Below are 17,670 nucleotides of genomic sequence, written 5' to 3' on the forward strand. Positions count from 1 at the left end.
TCTCTTCAGAGTGATCTTAATGCTGTCCAGAACTGGTGTAAGCAATGGTTAATGGAACTTAACCCTCATAAGTGCAAGCTTTTATCTGTCCACCTCCGTCGTAATCCTCTTATTCGTTCCTACGTAATCTCTGATGTATCCATAGAACAAGTTCAGTCCTACAAATATTTCCTGGAGTTTGCATGTCACTAACACAATATCATCAGCCAATAGAACGTTAGGATTCTTAATACATCATCTTTATCACGCTCCTCAAGATGTTAATTTACTAGCCTATTAATCGTTCCGCTTGGCGCATGATGGCCTCAGTTGCCTATGTGCCATAAAACCCAACAAACAAACAAATCGTTCCTCGCCCCGCCGCGGTGGTTCAGTGGTTACAGTGCTCGGCTACTGTCGCGAAAGACGCGGGTTCGATCGATCCCGGCCGCGGCGGCCAAATTTCGTTAAGTTAAGGACAACGCAGCTTAAGTTAAGGACAACGCAGCGAGCTATGGAAAGAAATATGGTAGGTGTAACGTTAAGAGATCGGTAGCGGGCGTAGTGAATGAGGGAACAAACGGGGGTTAATGACATCCTAGTCGAAATAAGAGAAAGAAATGGGCTTGGGCAGGGCATGTAATGCGAAGGCAAGATAACCGCTGGTCCTTAAGGGTAACGGGATGGATTCCAAGAGAAGGCAAGCCTTGGGGGGGGGGGGGGGGGGGGGGGGCAGAAAATTAGGTGTGTGGATGAGAGGATGATATTAAGAAGTTTGGGGGGAAGAGTGGTCGCAATTGGCAAAGACAGGGTTAATTGGAGAGACATGGAGGAGGCCTTTGCCCTCCGGTGGGTATAGTCAGCTGATGACGATGAATCAGCACAAAATTTGCAGAAGGAGAGGAACTGTTATTTGACGATGATGTTCCCTGCGGTTATGCATGCACACGCATATCGCCGCTTCTGTTTCGGTCGTGCCATCTCTCCACAGACTCCTCACCTAAAAAGGCCCTAAAATTCGCTCTTGCCCTACTTATGCTAGCCTTCCCAGTTAGCTCAGTTGATAGAGCGACTGCTCTGGTGAAGCGGTGGTTCCGGGTTCGAAACCCGGACCAGCAAGAATTTCCCTTTAACTACAAAGTTTCTGAGAAAGCTTTATAGCTTTCCTTTTTAGCCGTATGGCTGCGCTTGGGTGAATGTCAATGAGTAATTACTCATTTATTACAAATCTACTCCACCTTGGGGGATTCTCCTAAACATTTGACCAACGCAGTTCCCACTTCGAGTTATTGATCAATTCGCTTTCACCCTACCATCTATACCATAGGCTTGCCGTCCCGGTTAGCTCAATTGGTAGAGCGACTGTTCTGGTGAAGCGGTTGTCCAGGGTTCGAACCCAGGACCAGGACGTATTTTCCTTTAAATACGAAGTTTCTGAGGAAGTTGTATAGCTTTTCTTTGTAGCCATATGGCTGTGTGTGGATGGATGGCAGTGAGTAATTACTCCTTTACTACAAATCTACTCCACCTCGGGGGATTCCCCGAAACATTTGGCCAACAAGGCCCCACAGCTAGTGCCACCTAGACAAGAGCAACCAAACCCCAATTAACCCACAACAAACAAACATAACAAGGACTAAACACATAAAATGTGGCATGTGCGAGATAAAACAAGCTTCACGCTCATACAGGTATACATTAACAACGAAGATTAAAGTGTGATATGATTGTGCAGAAACCTTTCTGAGGGAAGTTAAGATTTTAGAACATTGATGATGTTTTCTAGTTAAATAATTGTAAACTAAGAAGTAAATGAAAATTTAAAGGATAGTCAAGAAATCTGAACTAGCCATGTTGACAAATTTATTTACTTCCTTCTGTGTCAAGCAGATCGCTTTCACATGCTGGATGATACATTAATAGCTATGTCAAAGTGAAAATAATAAAAGGTTAGAGGCACGAAAGCTGCAAGTCCCCAGCAATATTTCAGCATTCCACAGCATGTGACATGGAAAAATAAGCATTTCAGTAGAGAATGTCAGTTTGTTGGAGGTGATATAAGTACCATTCCTGTTGCCCTAATTTAGTGCTTAAACTACTCAAGTTCAAGTGCTTACCTCAGAAACAGAACTGAAAGGAGTGGTTACCTGTTGTTCACTGCTCACAGCTGAAGAATCTTTATTTTCTTCAGCTTCATCTGCTAAGACATTGATGAATGGGTCCCTGGAATATGCCCAGCATTATGTGAGGGCCTAAGCTACAAATATTGTACTAACTCGCATAAAACAGTGCGGACACGGGGCATTGGAATGACATGACTAGTAGCTGACGAGTAACTGTGTTTTATTTTGCAGACATTGCACTTGCATTTTTGTATATTTTATATTTGTACGTAATGTATTCTGCCACCCTACGCCTATACTTTCTCCCTTTTGCTCTTTATTTCCCTCTTCCTTTCCTCTCCCTGTAGCGCAGCTCATCACGTGGTTCAGGTTTCGAAGGTAGATGCTACGGCTGTGATGTGTTCTCCAGTCGGAGCCTGAGGCAAAACTGTTTATTGAGCGAAAGCGTACAAGCGGGGCAGACAGCCGGGATAGAGAGAGAGAGTGCAGAGAGTTCAGTGTCCGCGTGTAGCTTCGTACATGCACATGGTGCGTGCCAGGACCGAAGAGCCGCGGAGACGCGGGGATGAGGTGTTGAGCGAAATACGATGCTCAGGCCAGACAGAAAGTACTATACGGGAAGCGGCGCTTGGAGCGGCAGTAGTGTGATACACAATTGGAGCGGCAGCACCACGATACACAACACTCCTCCCCCCTTAGACGTAGTAGTCTCGGAGGTGAGAAGGAAACTTCCTCTCTCGGGCGGAGCGTCGAGGAACGGTGCCGGTCGCCGGAGGAATTCTGTCGGAGGTATCCCCGTTCTCTGAGCTGGAGCGGCTGTGCCCGGGTTCTGGTGAGTCGGCGTCTGGCTCGGCCGAAGTGCTAGCGGGTTGTTCGTCCTGGTCTTCTGACTCTGAATGCGGCTCAGGCAGTTCGAGTTCAGGTGCACGGTGAGGAAGATCGGGTAGGTTATAATCCCTCTTTCTAAGGTGGTCGACGTGCCTACGCCAGGACGTACCGTCCAGGAGTTCGACTTCATAGGACACAGGTCCTTTGCAGGAGCGGATGATCGCGGGAAGCCACCGAGACCCATGTGGCGAAAAATTCCTAGCGAAGTCTGAGTCACCAGGCTCAAACTTGCGGGTTGGTGTAGCGCGGAGCTTCCGCGACAACTGGTCGCGTCGCAAGTTGCCTTCCTGAGAATCAGGGTGCAAGTAGTCTAGGGCGGACTTTAGCTGACGTGAGAACAGTAGCTCCGCCGGGCTTCTTCCTGTAGTCGTGCAGGGCAGCAAGTGCTGCTGGAACAGGAAACGACTGAGCTGAAGTTCGATGTCGCCCCCTTTCAGTCGTTTAAGAGCTTTCTTCGTTTCCTGAACGAAGCGTTCGGCCTGTCCGTTAGAAGACGGATGGTAGGGTGCGACTAAAGCTTGACGAATGTTGTTCCTGGCGAGGAACTGCCGGAATTCAGCTGATGCGAATGCAGAACCGTTGTCAGATACGACGACGTCGGGAAGTCCGTGTGTGGCGAACAGCCGTCTGAGTTCTCGGACAACAAGTGCAGCTGAAGTTGTCCTCACCACAACGACCTCTAGCCATTTTGAGAACGAGTCCACGACGATAAGAAATGTCTTGCCTTGGACTGGTCCAGCGAAGTCCACGTGCAGCCTAGACCACGGTCTCGTAGTCTGCTCCCACGGATGGACTGCAGCGCGGGGTGGAGCATTCCTGGATTCTTGGCAGGTCTCACACGCACGGACGGTGTTCTCCACATCGCTGTCGAGTTTCGGCCACCAGACGTAACCTCGCGCGAGTCCCTTCATGCGAACGATTCCTGGGTGTGATGAGTGAAGTAGCTCAAGCACTTCCATGCGGAGTTGCGGTGGAATCACGACTCGGGAGCCCCACAGAATGCAATCACGATAAGCGGAGAGTTCGTCGCGGCGCACGAAGTAAGATTGGAACTGGTCCTCTACCTTTGCTGGCCATCCGGTACGAATCCACTTGAGTACTCGCGACAACACACGGTCCTTCCTTGTCAGCTGAGAAATCTTGTATGCATCTGCAAAGGCTTCTGGGGGATTTTCGAGCAGCAGGACATCTGTCATGATGGGACTTTCGGCATTTGTGGAGGGCAGCGGCAGGCGGCTGAGTGAATCAGCATTGCCCATTTGACGTCCCGGTCGGTATATCAGCTCATAGTCGTACTGTGCGAGGAGTAAATTCCATCGAAGCATCCTCGGTGAAAGTACGCTAGGTATTGGACGACTGTGATGCAGCAGGCCCAGCAACGGCTTGTGGTCAGTATAGACCTTGAAGTGTCTGCCATACAGATATTGGTGGAACTTCTTGACACCGGAAACGACAGCCAGAGCTTCTCGGTCTGTCTGAGAGTAGTTCCTTTCGGTCGAGCTCAAAGTACGGGAACCGAATGCAATTGGAGATTCTTGTCTGGTAGAGTCTTCGTGACTAAGGACAAATCCTATGCCGTAGGCAGACGCATCGCAGGCAAGCGTGAGCGGCTTGTGCACGTCGTAGTGGACTAAGACATCGGATGTCTGTATAAGTTCCTTGGCGTGCTTGAAAGCGTCGGCTTCTTCTTTGCGCCATCTCCACGTCTGATCCTTTGCAAGCAGGCGGTATAGAGGCTCGAGGGCGTGAGCTGCACCATGCAAGAATCTGTTGTAGAAGTTGAGCAGTCCGAGAAAAGACTGAAGTTGCTGCTTGTTCCTTGGACTGGGAGCTTCTTTAAGAGCTTCGACCTTTTCTTCGGTCGGATGAATACCGGCAGCGTCAATGCGGTATCCAAGGAACGTTACTTCCGGCATGCCGAAGGTGCATTTCTCTCGGCTCAGACGAATGTTGTCGTCACTTATGCGTTTCAGCACATCTCGCAGGTGTTTGTTGTGCTCGTAGGCATCTTGACCTCCCACTATAATATCGTCCAGGTACATGTGGACCCCAGGTAGTCCTGAGAGGAGCTCTTCCATGTAGCGCTGAAATATGGCTACGGCGGACGACACTCCGAACGGCAGGCGAGTAACTTTTAACAGTCCACGGTGCGTATTGACTGTTAGCAGATCGGCTGTGTCACTGTCCACGGCAAGCTGCTGATAGGCTTGATTGAGGCCTAGTTGTGAGAATACAGTGCACCCCGCAAGGTTTGAAAAAAGCTGATCGATGGTTGGAAGAGGATATGTTTCCATCTTGATTGCTTGGTTAACGGTGCTTTTGTAATCACCACACAGCCTGATCTTGCCGTTCTTAACGACGCAGACTACCAGTGTCGCCCATCGGGAGGATCGCACGGGCTGGTAGACGCCTTCCTGTACAAGAACGTCGATGGCTTCGTCTACCTTGGGCAGTAGAGCCACCGGAACTTGACGTGCTTTCCTGAAGATGGGAGCGATTTCAGCCTTGAGCTCAATACGAACGGATGGTCCCTTGCTCTTCCCTAGTCCTTCAGCGAAGACTTCTGGGTATTCAGAGACGGCGTTCAGCAGGGTTAGCGGAACTTCGATTTGAGATGCGTGGTTTATTCCGCAGAGCGATATTCCCAACGCAGAAAACCAGTCTCTCCCCAACAGGTTGGTGCCATTTCCTTGGACAACGAGAAGTTGAAGCCAAGTGCTCTTCGTTCTGTCTGAAACGGCAACTTCCAATGATCCCAGAATCTCCAAGCTTTCCCTTGTGTAGGAGCGCAGCTGTAGAGAGGATGGCCTTAGGTCTTGCCTTGAGAGCCGAAGTTTCTCCATGGTCCTCTCGCTGATGATGGTGCAGGCGGCCCCGGAGTCAACCTCCATGGTCAGAGGCCTATTGTTTATCAGGACGTCCGCGCAGACCGCTGGAGAAGTGATGGTGTTGGCACCACTCGTAGACTTGCGGTCTTGAATTTCCCAATGAAAGCTGACTGAAGCCGTAGAGTTTACGTCTTGAGCTGGATCAGCTGATTGCAAAATTTGATGGTTGCGTCCACGAGAGTACTTGTTTTTGAGAGAAAACTCCTTTCGGTGTTGACCAGGCTTGGAAGTTTTTTCTTTTGCTGCCTTTTTCCTGCAGGCCTTCTCCAGGTGCCCTTTGTTGCCGCAGTAGCGACAGATGGCGGAATGATAGGAGCAAGTACGAGCGTCATGCTCGCCGGTGCAACGCCAGCATTGATGACTCGGAGGATGGTTGGCGGGCTTGACGTCCGAGCGCTTGGGGTTCCGTTGCAATTGATGCGCTTCTGGGGGGACCCTTGAGCGGCGAACCTCTTCTGTCTTGGCTGCTGCTTCTTCCGCGGCACGTGCCAGTAGGATGGCCTTCGACAGCTTGAGGTCCGGTTCAGCCAGGAGACGTCTTTGGATAGGCTCTTCACGCAGGCCACAGACTAGGCGGTCGCAAAGAAGTCGATCCAGCCAATCCCCGAACTCGCAGTGGCGAGCTAACAGTCGAAGAGCGGCGAGATATTCCGGCACCGATTCACCAGGTTGCTGGTCTCGCTTGTTGAAGCGGAATCGTTCCATGGTGACGGACGGTTTCCCGATGAAGTGGGTGTCGAGCAAGGAAACGATTTCTGAGAAGGGAACCTCCGAAGGTGCCTTGGGTGCGCAGAGCGAGCGCAGCAGAGTATACGCGTCGACGCCGCATACGCTGCAGAGGAAAGCCCGTTTCTTCTCATCGGACTGGATGTCGTGGGCTTGAAAGTAGAACTCGAGGCGTTCTAAGTAGACTGGCCAGGAGGAAGGCTCGGCGGGCGAGAATTCTCCGATCGTGGCCGAAGGCAGAAGCGCTGCCATGTCGACGGACGTGCAGGGCTGGAGCGGATCCAGGAGCTTGCCTGAGGCGGTCAGTATTGACTGCAATTGCGCGCTGGGGGATCACGGCGATCCCGTCCTCGTCGCCAGTGATGTGTTCTCCAGTCGGAGTCTGAGGCAAAACTGTTTATTGAGCGAAAGCGTACAAGCGGGGCAGACAGCCGGGATAGAGAGAGAGAGTGCAGAGAGTTCAGTGTCCGCGTGTAGCTTCGTACATGCACATGGTGCGTGCCAGGACCGAAGAGCCGCGGAGACGCGGGGATGAGGTGTTGAGCGAAATACGATGCTCAGGCCAGACAGAAAGTGCTATACGGGAAGCGGCGCTTGGAGCGGCAGTAGTCTGATACACAATTTGAGCGGCAGCACCACGATACACAACAGGCTGGCAACGTGTTCTGCTTATAATGCTATTTTATTAATAAAGAGCCGGTACTAAAAGCATTACAGATCACTGCGGCACCTGCATTGGAGCAATGCGCAAGCATGCCACACCAAGACGTTGAGTGACACTTCCACACTTTTCACTTCAACCGAGACTCGTGAGCGGAAGTCGAGACCCTCAAACCGAAAGTCGATCACTTCTCGATACCACAATTAATTGTCTTACTTAATCAAGTTCTATCAATTGCCCATCTGAGCCTTCAAACTTCGTGCAACACTTCGTTTTCAAATTTGGCGCCACGCGTTGGCTCCGACAACACTTCCGTTCACGTGGTGCCACACTTCCAGCGTTTTTAAATTTGGCGCTACTTTTGCTTCGGCCGCGCCCACTTTTTTACATTTTTAGCTCGAATTAATTAATTCACCCACCTCAACCCCCCGATTTCCCGCACGAGATTTTTTGATGCTCTATCCGATGGAGCCATTCTTTTTAGCATAAGCCCATTCGTGCGGTCGTAATCGTGCGGACAAGCTCGGCCTACTTTTTGGACATTTTTGGCTCTAATTAATTAACTAATTCACCCACCTCAACCCCCCGTTTTCCCGTTCGAGTTTTTTTGATGCTATATCCGATGCTACAACTCTTTTTCGCATAAACCCGTTTCTTCGGACGTAATCACGAGGACAAGCTCGTGATGACACGAAACCGCAAACATAACCATACAATACTTAAGCATTAATTACGCATTAATATTAATAATAACTCGGCTGCGGTAGCCGCGTTTCAATGGAGGCGTAACGCAGAAAGCGCTATGCAGCATACATTAACAGCACATGACACTGCGGATGTCTGGACTTTGAGAGCACTGTTAGCTGCTCGACAGCGCGGTTCGGTTGTGTTGTGCAGGTACACGAACTAAGAAGCGCGCGGGAGCAGGGTTTCATTTGACATTCTAAAGATTCCCAGGCAGTCGAAATCATTCCGGAGCCCTCCACTACGGCACCTTTCTCTTTTTCTTTCATTCCCCCCTTCCTCCCTTCCCGAGAAGTGAGACATTAATTTCGCCTTTCATTTCCTCAAAACGAATTTTCAAATTTTACTCCTCACCTGTTCGCTTTTGCTATTTGCTACCCAACCCGATGCCGCTTTGCGACAATTACGATGGGCTGGAAACAAAATGAGAACGAAGTTTATATGCATTGTACAGGCCATAGCTGCCGGTATACTCTTCGTTCCAAAGACGAATTTCCAGCTTTCTTAAAACCATTAATTGATTCACCCATCCTTCTACCGCTGTAAATGCAAAAATGGAATATTTGGTTTAAAAATTTTACACTACAGTACGGCCGCTCCCAAGGTATTCACTGCCCGTACTGATTACAGCACCGAGTGGCGCGCAGCCCATGCATAATTCTCACTTGGTACCAGTACAGTCGATGGAGTTCTAATAAGTACATGTGAACGCATGTATGCAGTGCCAATGACAAGGCATCGGATGAGCAACACCACACGCGCAGCGTGGCTGCATGCCCTGGAGCACTGCTTCGATCTGTACGCATCTAATGTGACTCTGTTTGACGAAGAGACAGCGTACAGTCAAAGCACGTAAAAAAATGATCGCAGGCGAACAATATATACAAAAACACAGGCATGCAAACCAATTAAGAGCCTCAAGGACGGTTTTGTGAAGAACGGGCAATCGCACTCACCCACGGCGAGTATTTTGGCGGGAGTTTCTTCCGCCTTCCACACCGTATCCACAGCGACGTCGTGCAGCCTTCGCAGCGCGCCGACAGGATCATTCGAAAGCTGCATTCCTACAGCCGGGTCGGCAATGTGCCTCAGGGGATAAACATCCCATGAGTTTTCGTTGACCCACTTAACCAAAATGTGCAACATAGCACCGTTCACAATTTCTCTCTTCGCAACGACGCGGCGACGAAACTAACGGTACCGGCTTGGGAACATGCCGGATGCGGTTTGGTTTGGGTTGTTTTCGTTTCCGTGATGACACGCAAAGGTGACGCACAGCACAATATTTTTTCATATAAAGCATTAGCCAGCAAGCGCCCCCGAGAAAATTTCACTCGCATTTCAACTACTATATGATCTATATTGCCAAGACCAAGTAAGTTGCGTGGTGTAGAAATATTACTGTTAGCCATTTCATGAAACCGAAACTCTGTCAAAAGGCCATTTTTGCTCCATGTTGCGCGCGCGTTCGTCAGCACATTAGGACATTAGTCCGGACTAGGACATCGCCCGGGCGGACTTCATTTCCGATCAATAAACTTATTTCGCGAAGCGTCCACAACTCGTTCGGTCGAAAAGCCGTCGGTGTGGTAGTAGTCGTCGGCACCGCGTGTCGGAAATAATCGGGGGCTGTGTAAAAAAATTGTATCATGGTGGTTCTAGTGAATGATGATTGACTGGTGTGTGATAGGTAATGACTATTTAATGAAGTTATTGTAATTAATTGATTAATTAAAAATTAAAAAACAGGGGTTCAAAAATGTCAAAATGCGCAGAATGAAAAAGCCAATGCTTGATTACGGTAATTAAGAAAATTTTGAGTGTAACTGATAAATTAGTTAATTCAAACAATTGAAAAACATGAAAAATGCGTTCAAAAGTGTTTCCAACAGACAAGGCGTCGCGCCGAACGGGCGATGGCGTTCCGTGGACTCCCAGGCAGCGCTGCAACATACTGTCGAGTTCCACTCTTTAAGGCGAAGCTTAAGCGTCCTCCAATTTTTTTTACTGCTGCTTAAATCTGTGTAGCTCCATGCAGACGAGGCGTCTCTATATGCTTACTGCCAGCATATGCTACTCTATATGCTTACCGCCACCGCGCGTATACGTATCTCGTTGCGCATCAGTACTGGTGCAGTGGCGTAGCCAGAAATTTTGTTCGGGGGGAGCTATGTTGCAGCGCGGCCTCCTCATAAAATTTGTGGAGGGGTCAAATGCAAGAATAATAACTGCATTGCCATTGACAATGCCATTGTGTATTAGATAACTCTGCACGCGCTGTCTAGACAAGTGAAATATGCATTTTTTTTAAATAGAAGAATCTATTTGTATGCCTTAACTGTCTGATGTCTTAACTAACTAGACATAACTGGTACCAAGCTTCCATGTTTCTGCGTTTTTAATAAGTACAGAAAATATCACATGAAGTCTAGAACTATTGTAGCAACGGAGTGATCCGTTCGGCGTTTTAATCACTCGCCACCACACACATTATTTTCCTACAACACAACAACCACCATTTATTTTACATGGATGAGAAAAGGCGGCACATTCTATCATCGACCACGGCAAGTCCACAACCACACAGCACACACTCCCAACACACACTCCTCTCCTGACAACCCCATCTCCCGTCCCCACCGCGACCGTCCCGACCCCTTTCCCAGAAAGGGCATATAATCCCTCCGAGGTCGTCGTGCGGGGAGGTTCGGCGCGTTCGGCGCCCACTGGTCTCAAGGTAAGGGGGTAATGCCCTGTGCGGCTACGACCGTCTGTTCTAACACTCCCCCCCCCAGAATGCGTGGAGCGCATTCTACAATTCTGTCAACTGCCGCCAAAACGAACCAAGCATCTCAGGGGTCGAAGCGGGCGGCTCCCCATCCGCCGTCGGCAGAGTCGCTAGCCCTCTCCCAAGGAGAAAGTTTGAGGTGGCTAGGCTGGGGTAGGGGGTCGCCCTCTCCGACCTTGTTGTACACATGAGTCAATGGCCGAGGATTTACAACGGCTTCAACTTTGCAAAGGATGGTGGCTAAGTGTTCAGCTTCTAGGCATTTCTTTCCGATCACTTTTCTTAATGCCATCTCCACTGAGCGGACCATCCTCTCATAGAAACAACCCCACCATGGCGCCCGGTCAACAATAAAGCGCCCCTCAACTTCTGCACATGCAAAATGGTCCACGACATCTGGGTGGCGCAGCGTATTCCACAGTTCGGTCAGTTCGTTTGCTGCTCGCTTGAAGATCTGCGCGTTTGGTAACGGTCCCGTCGGAGCACTTTGCGGTGGAGAACTGAACCGTTGACAAGTGACACAAGCACGCACCACCATTTTAGCGAAATCTCTGCGAGGGGGACCCAACACCTCTCGTTCCGTTGCACGAGTGTGTCCCTTGCTCCGGCGTGCAGCATTTTTCGGTGTGCGTCGATTGACAAAAGAGAGAGATGCCGCTGGTCTTTCTGCAGGACGATGGGGCTCTTTCCGTAGGCTATCTAACCTTCGTCCTACTTCGTTCTCGCTTGGGTTTTCTGCCGGTGTGTCGTTTTCCTGTAATGTTTCTCGCAGAACGATCGCCTGGGCGCTACTCAGTACTGGGAAAGACGAACTGCTCTTTCCGTGCACCGCCCATCCGAACATCGTCTCCAACGCGGTCAGGCTGCCTTTTAGACGACGAATTTGGCCTGTCACCGCTCCCCAGTAATGGTCCGATCAGATCAGAATATCAATTGAGCGGTGTTCTAGCTCGTTCAGGTCATCGCCTAAACTGCAGCCAAGGTTGTGCAATTCTCGTATGATACTTTCGTCTGGGCTTGGGAGATCCTGTTGACAGCTTGCAATTACTGAAAGAACTTTGTGAATAAACGAATAAAGTGCGGCTGGGCTGTAGTTGGTTACTTGTAAAAATTTTGCAGTGCAGAAATTATAATTAAGGCCGCAAGTTGAAGTTCCAGAGAGAGCTGAACTTGCAACTAAATTTACGAATAAGACTTGAGGGGTCATAGGAATGAAAAAAAAGAGTGGTAGAAACATATAGTATAATTAGTATGGCTAGCTTAAATCACAATTGTTCTCATTACGCATCAGGTGTACTGTGCGATGTCAGAGCACATTAAAGAACCCCAGGTGGTCGAAATTTCCGGAGCCCTTCACTCATAGCCGCAATTTCCGAAGCCCATAGCCTGAGTCGCTTTAGACCCCATAAACCATAAACCAAGTTTTCAAGGCTCTGTGAATTAGGCTGATAACGCACTCTTATAGAATGACACAGTCGTGCCTTCCGTAGTAGATGGCGCAGGTGTCCATTTTGCATGCGCTTACAATTGCAGAAACTCTAGCCAGGCATTCAAGTGAAAAATAAAAATTAAATTGCTTTGACCTATATATGATCAGGTGAGAGGCGCAGCGCAGACAGATACCTTCTGTGCAACAGGTACTCACGGCGCCTGTGGAATTGCTCTTACCGTGGCAAATAAAAAATATACAGACGGGCAGGTTTGCTTTTACGCGACAGCATATACAGCTCGTTTGGTCGAAAAGCCGTCGGCGTCGTACAGTTGCGAGCACCGTGCTTCGGAAAACAATCGTATCATGCCAACCGTTTGCCACAGAATGCTCCGGATGGTATCATACGATTCAGCGTTTCGTGCAGCATAATCTTACTAGTTAAGTTAGAGCCTAGCTCACGGCAGGATTTCGGACATGCGACCTATAATAGGGGGGCCCGACGGCCTATAATCGGGAACTGCGTACGATGCGCGGTTCGGGCGTCCACCAAGACAGGCGCGATTGTTATTGCGTCACTTCTTTTCCTAAAAAAAAAGAATTTTCGATTTGTCCAACGGGCAAGGCGTCGCGCCGGGCGTTCCGTGGACTCCATAGCAGCGGCGCAAGGCGCTGTCGCGTTCCACTCTTAAAGGCGAAGCTTAAGCGTCCTACAAATTTAAAGTCTTAAGCTGTGGCGGGATGAGAACAAGGGCTTGTTCACCTAAGATTTGGAATGCTAATGCTTCAAAGCAAGTTACAATGCGTGGCGTAGCAGCAGGCCTGGTTATAGCACTATACCTTGCTGTACTGAACATTCAGATGAAGGCTGTACACAGTTAAATGACTATATGCACCTAATTTTATTGTGTGTTTTCTTCTTTAAAATATTGCGTTAGACATCAGAATACATGGATCACCGCGTGGTTTTAATCTACAATCTAGATAATATATAACTGAATTTCTCCTCTCACGTTGTTTCGGTTTCGGTTTCATTAATCCTACGATGTCTGTGTGCAGTTTACATGGAGAAAAGAAAGCTCTGGAGAGTCCCTCGCTATCCGAGCCGCCCGCCAAAAATGTGCCGGAAGTCACGCGCTTTAGCAATTAAGGACTACTGGGAGTCTTTAACCGACGTTGCAGCCAACGGTAATGCTGGGCGCAGTGGCGTCGTCTGCTACATTATCTGCTGCGCACGCGCAAGCGCGCCGAAACGGGGGCCAAGCAGGAGAGAGTGGAGCAGGGGGAGCAGCTTCAAAAACTGTTACGTAATCGCCTCTTCTGAGTTCTTCCCTTCCTTCATGGTAGTTAACGTTTAGGTCAAGTGACACACACACAAAAAAAATGGCAGTATAAACGCTGACGCACAGTTTTAACTCTCTACAGCACTTAAAGGTGCACTGAAGAGGAATCTGAACTTGTCTTTTTGCCGCGGGAACTCGATCTACACGTTCCTAGCGTTCTTAGAAACTGCGACTTATTTCCCTGTATGGCCGATTTCCCAAATTAAATCGAATTAACGGCTGGCTCCCGCCCTTTTTTTTTAATTCTGCCTCGTACGGTGGGCGGAGTCGACCAACGCGTGGAGTGCCTCTCACCCAGTCCTGTGGCGGCTTGCCGCTCTGCCATCGGCGGAGTAATACGTAGTAGTCCGTAGCAGCAAATAGTCCGCGCGTATTTTTATTTCTGCGGGCTTATTTTGCGGCTATATTATCTGCGAATGAAACTATTTATTCATGGAAACCTAAAAAACAAAATAAAGCGAAAGCAAAGCCTCCACAGAGCTGGCTGAAAGGAACTTCACGCGTTGGTCGACTCCGCCCACCGTACGAGGCAGAATTCAAAAAAAAAGGGCGGAAGCCGGACGTTAATACGATTTAATTAGGGAAATCGGCCATACAGGGCAATAAGTTGCAGTTTCTAAGAATGCTAGGAACGTGTAGATCGAGTTCCCGCGGCAAAAAGACAAGTTCAGAATCCTCTTCAGTGCACCTTTAAAACAGCCTGCTTCAACAGCTAGAATTACAACGAAAGACATATCAGCAGTTTGATGCCAATTTTTTTTTTGCCTCACGTGGCCTATACATCAACTATACGTCACAACCATCATTCAGTTGATAAAAGCAAAACCGAAACTGCATCATGAAGAAATTCGGTTATAACTAATTAAGCGGTCGTAGGCGAATACCATGGGATGTTCTGTGTATAGCAATGTCTGACGCGTCGTTTGAAATAAGAAAATACGCAAACGAAAATTTTGTGTTTGTAGTCAGCTGTGGCTGATATTGTAAGCGAAAATGGAATGATGACAGCATGCAGGACTGGCAGCTTGGTATGCACTGCATAGACATCAGCTCTATACCGCTGTGAAGGGCACGTTGTGACCAGCATAACCTTTGAAAATTTGTTAGCAGGCTCGGCAGGACGCTTGAAACATGAGGTTCAACGGGGTACTTTGTGTAAGCCAGCCATATACGGCCTTGAAGAACAGCTATCTCATTTGATGACAGCAAAGTGATCAAGCACCTGCATAAGCATAAGCAGGGGATAGTTGAATTTTGTTTACCTTTGTGTGGTAGTAAACTAATACATCAGCAAATGCTGCTGGAATGTAGGCAATCACCATCTTTACCCCCCTGTTTCGATACTTATCTTTTCTGTGCTGCAAAAAGACGATATTGAAATGAACAATGCTTGTGGATTGCTAAATCTGCTGCCACTGGGCACGGTATATGTGATTTGTGGATATAGGTTAATTTGTAAAGACATCTCTGTTAAACCTTATATGGAGCATTAGGTGCCTTATTACTGTGTAACATAACTGGCAGTGCCGAACCATCTTAATCTGCTGAGGAGGTAGCGGGACAAGCCTGTGAGTAGTGGTCATGTTCTGTGTAAGCAGTTTAATCACTCTTTCAGGAGGAGCCACAGTACCCCACAGCAAAGCAGTCAAGAGGCCAGAGCACTATGATGGTCATGGCACATTCACTTAGCCATCATTCTTCGAAAGAAGGACTGGAAAGCCTACTTACACTGCTTGAGGCTCACATGCCACAAGGTGCCGACTTCCCAAAGACAAAATATTTGTTCTTCAAGAATTTTTTATCCCTGTTTGAGTCCAGACGTGTAACACATATGTATTGGCCAAAGTGGTCTGAGTACTTGGATGCACTTCCCTGTGCAAGTGTCGAAATACACTGTACTCAGTGCACTTTGGTGCACAAGGTTTCTGAGCTCTTGAAAAATGGGTCATTTTTTTAACCCTAGATATAGAAGCTCAGATGAAGGAAGTGCTTTTAAGTGGCAAGCTGACGCGGAGACGCAGTGGGCCAGTTTATGATGTCAGAGTCATCACACAAAGTTCTTACATATTGTAGCCTGCCACTGAAAGATGATGATATATCTGTTACGTGGAATACAGATGGTGTTCCACGGTTCGAGTCTTCAGGGCACAGTGTGTGGCCATTGTTACTACAAGTAAATGAGCTAGCATATAAAGATAGAGTACAGAAGCAGCTGCTGTTTGGTTTGTGGTTTTGTGTAGGCAAACCAAACATGAACTCGTATCTCAGGCCATTTGTAAAAACAATGATTACGCTGTCAACAGAAGGCTTTGCATGGACAACTCATGATGGGCTGAGCAAAGTGTGGAAGGTTTACCCAGTTCCATGCACGGTGGACACTGTTGCTCAGAGCATGGTGATGAACATGAGCCAGTTTAATGCAGCATATTGGTGCGCATGGTGTGAGCAGGTGGGTGAAGTGGTCGATAAAGGCAAGGGGCACAGCCGTGTTTATCCAATAGCGGAGCATGCGGCAAGACCAAGGACTCAAGAGAGTTTTGTTTCTCAAGCAGAAAAGGCACAGAAGCAGGCAGGACCTCATCGGTTTATCAAAGTCCCTAGCGTTCTATTTTACATGATGTTTTTCAGCTTTCCAGGTCCATTTGTGGTAGATTACATGCAGGCTGTATGCAATGGGTTTGTGAGGACCACAGCATTCATGTGGTTCAGCAGAAAACGCCATTTACATTATCACCTTGGTAGCCACATTGAAGAAATAGATGAAAGACTGCGTCAGCTGACTCCCATTTGGGAAATGACACGTCTGCCGCGATCGCTTCCTGAAATGAAGTACCGGAAAGCTTCTGAGTGGAGAGATTGGTTACTACTTTTTTCCCCAGTTGTTTTAAAAGACTTTTTGCCTAGCAGATATTAGAATAATTGGACAAAGTTTGTGCATGTCATGCACTTCTGTTTGCAGTCTTCTATTCCTATTGAAAGGATCAGAGAAATCAAGAAACTTTTAACGAACTTCTTGAAGGAATATCAGGAGCTATACGGTATCCAGAGCATGACGTACAATGCTCACATTCTCCTCCACATGGTGGACCATGTGAACCTGTGGGGATCACTCAGGGGATTCTCAACATTTTCATTTGAGTCAGTTAATGGCAAGCTCGTGCGATTAGTGAAAGGAACACGGTATGCCCATTCTCAAATCATTGAGAAGTTCTCAATTCTACAGAGTTTACCTCGAATATTGTCTATGACCACAAAGTGGCAAAACAATGATCTTCAGCTCTTTGTTCGTTCCATGTTAAAGGGTTACAATTTGAGGAAAGCCAGATTGCACGGTGGTAGTATTGTTCTTTATGGAAAGAGACGTGTAAACAGGACAGCATACGATATAAGAAGGCAACAGTTGATGTATGCACTTACTGTGTTAGTTCACTGGACAAGTCACGCCGAGGAAATTCCTTTGTTCTTTTTCATGACAATGAATTTGGACAAGTGACTGACATTCTAACTGCCAACTATGAAGGTTCGGACACTCTAGAAGATAATGTGCTGTTCAAAGTAAAAAAGCTGCATATTGTGGATGTCTTTCTAGGCTGTGGAGTTGGCTGCAGCTCCGTTCGTTTCGTCACTGTTCAGGAAACAAGTGCACACTCCACGGTGAGAGCCTTGGCCGTGAGAAAATGCAGTTCTGTGTTGCTCGGGAAGAACAGTCTTGTGCCCTATCCCTGAAGAATATGTTTTGGAATGTGTCTGATAAGAAACATAGGTTATATTTCATTTTATGAGGCAGGGAGAGCCCATCGGATCTGCCAACAGTGTAGTGGTGTATCCAACTATATATCTTGTGCATGTACCTATATACTCTGCAACCAGAGATGTATATTGCGAAGGGAGAGTTGCGATGGGAATTTGCACAGCTCATTCACAATGACAATACAGAATAAATATACTTAATGTTAGTGATTTATTTTGTTTCCTTGTGACAAGTGTGTTTACCATGATTATTAAGTTTATGAAAGAGTTCACCAAGTTTCGTGCATTGCACATATAGTTTCATGAATAGCATAAGGCATTTCTGACGATTAATAAATGCGACAGAATGTC

The 17,670-nt window shown here is 47.9% G+C and overlaps 1 pseudogene; it reads left to right on the forward strand.

The window, feature by feature from the left end:
* The first annotated feature begins 15,945 nt into the window (after positions 1-15,945).
* LOC149324443 (uncharacterized) lies at positions 15,946-17,378 on the forward strand (annotated as a pseudogene).
* Positions 17,379-17,670: the final 292 nt, after the last annotated feature.

This window comes from Amblyomma mixtum, unplaced genomic scaffold, assembly GCF_055824585.1.
Source record: "Amblyomma mixtum isolate Tamu unplaced genomic scaffold, ASM5582458v1 scaffold_33, whole genome shotgun sequence".
Classification (NCBI taxonomy): Eukaryota; Metazoa; Arthropoda; class Arachnida; order Ixodida; family Ixodidae; genus Amblyomma; species Amblyomma mixtum.